A 6,401-nucleotide genomic window follows, 5' to 3' on the forward strand; every position below is an offset into this window, starting at 1 on the left:
GTATCAAAAATCAGTGATGTAGATCTACAAGTGAGTCCTACTGAGCACAGCTAGTTTTGAAAAAGGTTCGAGCGTTAGGTACAAAAGTCAACTCATTCTAATCATCCCAAGGGAAGCCAAACGTAAAGACAGAAAAAATCTTTGACAAACAAACTTAATCATAGCATTCATCTCAGTCATTCTTCCAGTGTTTTACAAACTCATGACCTTACGCTGAAGGCCCACAGAAGGCAAAACTCCTGTGTATCTCAAAGAGAAATATTACAGAAGTTTCGCTTATGGGAACAGCACCAGAACAAATCAGCTTTCCCACCACTGAAGTGCAGTCAGCTTCTAGAGTGGGCTGTGCCAGATTTATAATAGTTCACAATTTGCGCAAATAAGACATTATTTTACAAAGCAGGCAAACTACACCCTCAACATTTATTCAAATGTGAAATAGAGAGGGCACCCAAATCCTTCAGCTATGGGAGTAGGAGCTCTTCCAGTGACACCATGTTGCCAGCGATCATCATTATACTGACATCAGATTTAATTGAAAGTCTTGAGGTACTTGTAGACCGAGGTTGGAATTGGGGCAGGAGATAGGGCACAGGACCTGGGAGGGAAGCAGCTGTGCAAGAGTCCCAGCTTTTGTTGGAAACCAGAAGAACCTTCCGCATCTTCATGATACTGGAGAAAACTCAAAAAGCTCTATGGCTCCAGTGCTCCAAAATAAAAGGGGCTTTTTTGTTATGCTTCTGAAAGCAATAAATGAATAAATAAATAAATAAATAAATAAATCAGGTTTCAGAGCCCTTGATGGAAATCAGTTAACCTTATGTTGCAAGAGTGATCTATTTATTCACTTCCAATACAGAGTTTTAATTATCTCCCTGCAATGGGTGATGGCTGAGCTTGCTCACTATCTTTGTATGATTCCCCTCACGTTCAGTGATAAATGCCTTTTGCCTCTGATGTTTGGGCTTGGAAAGGCTTGCAGCGTTGTCCCCAGCGCTGAACCAAGTCATTGCCACTATGTAACCCCCTTTCCAATAGCCCCGCTCCTTCTAGGAAGAAAGCCAACTTACATCTAGTGGTGTTAGCATTTGAATCCTTGGAGGGAAACTTGAGAGAAGAGAAAGGGGCCAGGCTTTGTGGATGGACAGCATAAGGACAAAGAAAATTGCCAGGTCTTGCTGAGAAACAAAATACTTCAGTTTGGCAAGCCTTTCTGCAGACTGGGCTGTCCTCTGGATGCCTGTGTTCCCTGATAAATACATCTGCACTTCTGCAGCAAGTTACTTTTGTTTACGGTTAGCAAAAAAAACAGTACTTGCATTGAAAATGAGATAATGTACCTAAGCTTTGGACATCTCAGAGATCTCTAAGGGATATTTTCCCTTTGCCACCCTCTGCAGACAAGGACTGTACCTCCAAACACAGCAGGGCTCCCTGTGCCTAGGCACACCCAATGCTTGCCCTGAGCTGATTTCTTCTCACTCAGCCTTTGCCATCCCCTCCCTGAAGGTGGGAACAGATTGTTTTCAGTGCAGTTAAAACACCTCCAGTTCCCACTGCTAAGATTTCTCTGGTAAATAGCAGCCACTCTCCTTTTGGTCATTCCTCCTCCTTCCCTCTTCCTCCCTCTTTTTCCTTCCCAATTATTCTGCTGTTCTTCGTACTGGAAAGTGGTGAAGGAATAAAATTCATGTGAGTTTCAACATAGCAAATCAATCATTGGTATCAATAGATAAAAGCTCTGCTGGACTCACCCACTGACCAGGCATTTTCTTCTTTTTCACATCCATATGTGGTGATCATTTACTTCCTGATAACTGACTGCAAACAGGAGGCAGATTGCTGCTAGGAGTCTAACCCTCAGTGCCTTTTACTAAGCTCAGAAGTGTGATGAATCTGCATGGTCCTCACTGAAACAGTTTAAACTGAAGAGCCCATGAAGCACTGATGGCACATTACAGTTGAAAAACACATTTCTGAGTCATGCCAGCCCGGTCACCTAGAAAATCCCCTGGCTTCGGGGGAGTTGCTCAGAGGACTGCAAAGTCATCCCCTTGCAGGAAATATACTTCTTGTCTTGATGGGAGGAGAAACAGGAAGGATGTGCTGTGGTCAGGATTACCCACGCCTGGTCTGCCCACGTCTGCTGGGTGGCTGAGCTGACAGGACACCTCAGCTGTGCATGCATGGTGTCTCCCTGTTTCTCCTGGGAAGCTGATGGATGTAGGGTGGATGACCTCCTCACTCTTATATTTGTGACTGACACTATGTCTACTCTTCTCTGTCTCAGCCAGTGCACAAAAGGCATGGCAGAACATAGCTGCCCACTTGCTGCCAGTGATTTGCCTGAGATAAACGTGCCAAGTTTAGCAGAGGCACTAGCCAGAGGTGGATGCCATACCAACACCTTGCAGTTTGGAAAAGGAAAGTTTTATTCAGAAGAGTACTGCCATTGTAGACCCCAATGGATAGAGACTGCTGACATTTATTTACTTTCTGCTCTTGTGTCCTCTAACTAAAACTAACAAGCAGGAGATTATAGCTATAAACCTACATAAACCTATGTACAAAAAGTCATACAGGTAAAGCAAAATGCACAGGGTGGTGCAGAGCACAGGGCTTTGGAGTGTAGTTTGCACAGTCAAACTCACCTCCACAGCTGGAAGTACCTTTATGTACAGCTAGGCTTATTGAAGGAAAACAGCTGGAACTGAGTCTCTTCTCTCAATGTTTCCTTGCCGGATCCTCCCAGATTTCTTTGTTTTATAGCAAGGGTTCAGATGAGTACAGGTTAATATTTGCACAGCACTTCCACTAAGTGAAGTGCCCATATAAAGCATTTAAGTACAAGATTCAAAGGCAGCATGATCTTGTGGTGTTTGAACACCATGTAACTTCTTACTTGGAAGGTAGGAGAAGAAAATTGACAACTGGAAATACTTACTGATTTCCTACGGATTTCTCCCAGCTCCCTGATATTTTTAACCTCTTTTTCACAAGTTATGCAAGAGCTGCTCCAAAAGAAATGCCTCCTATTTTATTATGTTGGCCAGCAACATCAGATGTTGGTGGTAATGGCAATCGAGACTGAATCTTCCCACCAAAATTGTTACAATTTGTTGCTGTGGGACAGATGTCAGTAGAGGGGCAGTTTGATAACATGTCATCTGACAGGGAAGTGCAAATAAAGCAAAGGTGTGTCATTAAATCCCTCCATGCAGAAAAAATTGCACCCATTGACATTCGTCAGTGCCTGCTGAACGTTTGTGGAGACTCAACATTGGGTGTTAACACAGTGAGGTGGTGGGTGGTGCATTTCAGGAGTGTCAGCGGTGGCAGTTGGTAATGTCCGCTGGCGCTGATATTTACAAAGACAACATGCGGGCTCTTGTTCATCCCTGGCAGGAACGCATAGGTAATGGTGGTGAATATGCTGAAAAATACTGTTTTGTAGCTGTGGATTTGCTCTATGAAATAGTGTTTTGTGCTCTTTGTATCTGTTATAGTTTCCAACAGAAATAAATAGGAGGCATTCATTTCAGGGTGACCTGTTTCATCCCTTCAGTTTTTCCTTACTAATGTCCCTTAAGCATACTGGTAATCACTGATATACCTGGAAAGCTATGGAGAAGGGTAGATTTTAGATCGTCGACTTGGTAATTGTCTGACTGCTTTTTAGCTGTACCCTGCAGAAAGCTACTGTTTCTGCGCAGAAAGCTGTTGAGCAGAGACCATATTTCAGGCTTTCAGAGACGTTCAATTTCCTCTGGGAGTAAACAGGGAGTAAAAAAACCAGGAGAAATGAGTTCTTCTTTTCATTTAATTATTGAGGAAACTATGTTCAGGATGTTGTTTGTTTTTCCTCACCTCAGAAATACTGACTAAGCTGCTCTGAAGGCACCCCCAGTACATTTCATTTGTTTTCTTTTGGCAGTCCTGATGCTGCTGGCTGACTAAGGAGCCTGGGACCCTTTATCTGTACTAAAATGGAAGAGGGAGAAAGGGAGGGGAAGGAATTTGCATCAATGGTAAATCACGATAAAATCTCCCTGATAGTACTTGCTGTTCTTTCTTTGCACTCATTGTCCTGCAAAACCTTATAGTGGGAGCGCTAGGATTGAACCCAACTTGCTGCTGAACTGTAGAAGGAACCAGGACCTTTGCATAGCCAGCCACTGCTGGCAGTGATGGCCCCTGCAGCTATGGCCCCTTTTACCTGGATCCTGTTTTCCCAGCATTTTATGGTCAGTGTGTGAAGAGAAAAGTAAGGGAAGTACTGCGCTGGGATAAAATGCAAAAAGAGGCTATAACTGTAATGCGTAGTTGGTTGGGTTGTACATCAGGTTGAGCCAGACCAAGTGCAGGCCACAACAACCCCAGGCAATGCTACAGGATTATGACAGAGTGGATGGAAGGCTGTGTGAAAGAAATGGGCCTGGGAGTGCTGGTCAGCACTCAGCTGAACACGAGCCAGCAGTGTGCCGAGGTAGCCAAGAAGGCCAATAACATCCTGTCTTGCATAAGAAATAGTGTTGCCAAGAGGAGTAGGGCAGTGCTTGTCCCTCTGTACTGAGCTCTGCTGAGACTGGACCCTGAGTATGGCATTCAGTTTTGGACTCCTTACTATGAGAAAGACACAGAGGCTCTGCATTGTGTTCAGAGAAGGACAACAAAGCTGGTTAGGGGTCTGGAGCACAACTGGAATTGTTTAATCTGGAGAAGAGGAAGCTCAGGGGAGAACTTACTGATCTCTATAACTACCTGAAAGGTGGTTGCGGTGAACTCGGGGTCAGCCTCTTCTTCCTTGTAACAAGCAATAGCACTAGAGGGAATGGCCTCAAGTTGCACCAGGGATGGTTCAGGTTGGATATTAGGAGAAATATCTTCTCCGAGACAGTGGTCAGACATTGGAACGAGCTGCCCAGGAAAGGTGGTTGAGTCACTGTCCCTGGAGATGTTTGAGAAACGGGTAGATGTTGTACGTCTACATGGGACATGGTTTAGTGGGGAAATATTGGTGGTAGGTGGACAGTAGTTGGTATGCGGTAGGTCAATGATCTTGGAGGCCTCTTCCAACCTTGGTTATTCTATTACTCTATGATTCTATTTTATTTTATTTTATTTGTTTGTTTTGATTTGATTTTTGCTTTGATCATTCAAGAAATAGTCAGAGCAAGCTGTTTACTACACAAAACAAAGCTGGACTGAGACATTTTCAGGCCCCTAAACTTGGATTTCAGTCAGCCAACTTGGATTGACATACTGGATGAGCTACAGCCGATTGGCACGGAGAAGCAAGCAAAATATGCATCTGTCCTGGTGCCAACTTAGGCTAGGCTGCTGTTTTGTTTGGTGTCTAGAGAGCTGGTTTTCATAATTAAACCAGCCTTCAAACTCTTTTTAAATAAAGCTGAAGAAAAGAGGAACTGAAAGGGATTCCACTCGAGCGTATGTGTACTGCTGTAGCAACTCTTGCACCGTTCTCAGTGCAGTCCCTGAAAATGTTTCCTTTCTTTTTAATACTTCCCTAGTAATAAACACACATGCTGGCATGTGGAATTGCAGAGCACGGAGGCAGAGAGGAGCTTTCTTACTGGGCTGAACCTTCCTGGAAATGCCTTCTGGGGCATTTTCTCCCCCACAATTACTCCAGAAATTTTGCCACTCAGTGCTGCTCAGTGACAGCAGCAGGTTGCTGTACCTGCACACCAAGCTGCTGCAGCCAAAGCATCCAGGCAAAGTACAAAACGCTCTCCTCTATCCCAGGAAAGAGCTGGAGGGGGGAGGGAGTGGCTTGTTTGGGTTTTATTCCCTCTGGGTTTTTTTGTGGCTTTTTTTTCTGTTTCCCCTGGCATCAGAGTCAGCAGTGACTTCGATTATATCCGCCTGATGGAGTCCAAATTGAATCCTAACCATTATTCATGTTACAGAGAATGCAGGTCAGGGGGGAAGGATTAAGCCGTACTCCAAATTTTGTTGGGCAAATAAAATGTCACCTCAAACAGTGAATAAAAGTGTGAGAACTGTAGCCGATTCCATTGCTAAACCAGGTAAGTGAGAAAACCATCTAGATGCCCAAAGTGTTAAAAAACACAGGCGGAGAGGCAGACCAAGATCTGCACCCACTGAGGTGCTTATTGCCTCATGCCGCACACTTCCTAAATCATGTAGGACATGACAGAAAGCCAAGGGGTTCTGACTGTCCAGATCCAGTATAATTGCAAGTTCTGCCACACCATGCTGTTGATTTAAGTCACGGATGCTCCCACTGCTAGCTTTTATTGCTGTCATTGCTGAGCTGATAAAAAACAGCAAATATGAATGGGACAGAGGAGTGAGAAAGGATTCCTTATGTTTTTCAGTTTTCATTTTCTTCCTTTTAAAATGAAATTTTAATTTCT

General features: G+C 44.1%; 1 long non-coding RNA gene across 1 annotated transcript; it reads right to left on the reverse strand.

Annotated features, from left to right (window-relative positions):
* Positions 1-390: 390 nt before the first annotated feature.
* Positions 391-2,087, reverse strand: LOC107317873 (uncharacterized). Its single transcript, XR_014944817.1, has 2 exons — positions 1,755-2,087; positions 391-740 (listed from the first exon to the last, which is right to left on the reverse strand). It is a non-coding gene; the product is annotated as an uncharacterized LOC107317873 (long non-coding RNA).
* Between the last annotated feature and the right edge of the window lie 4,314 nt (positions 2,088-6,401).

The sequence above is a fragment of the Coturnix japonica genome, chromosome 1, assembly GCF_054131305.1.
Source record: "Coturnix japonica strain WE chromosome 1, WE-NBRP24, whole genome shotgun sequence".
NCBI lineage: Eukaryota > Metazoa > Chordata > Aves > Galliformes > Phasianidae > Coturnix > Coturnix japonica.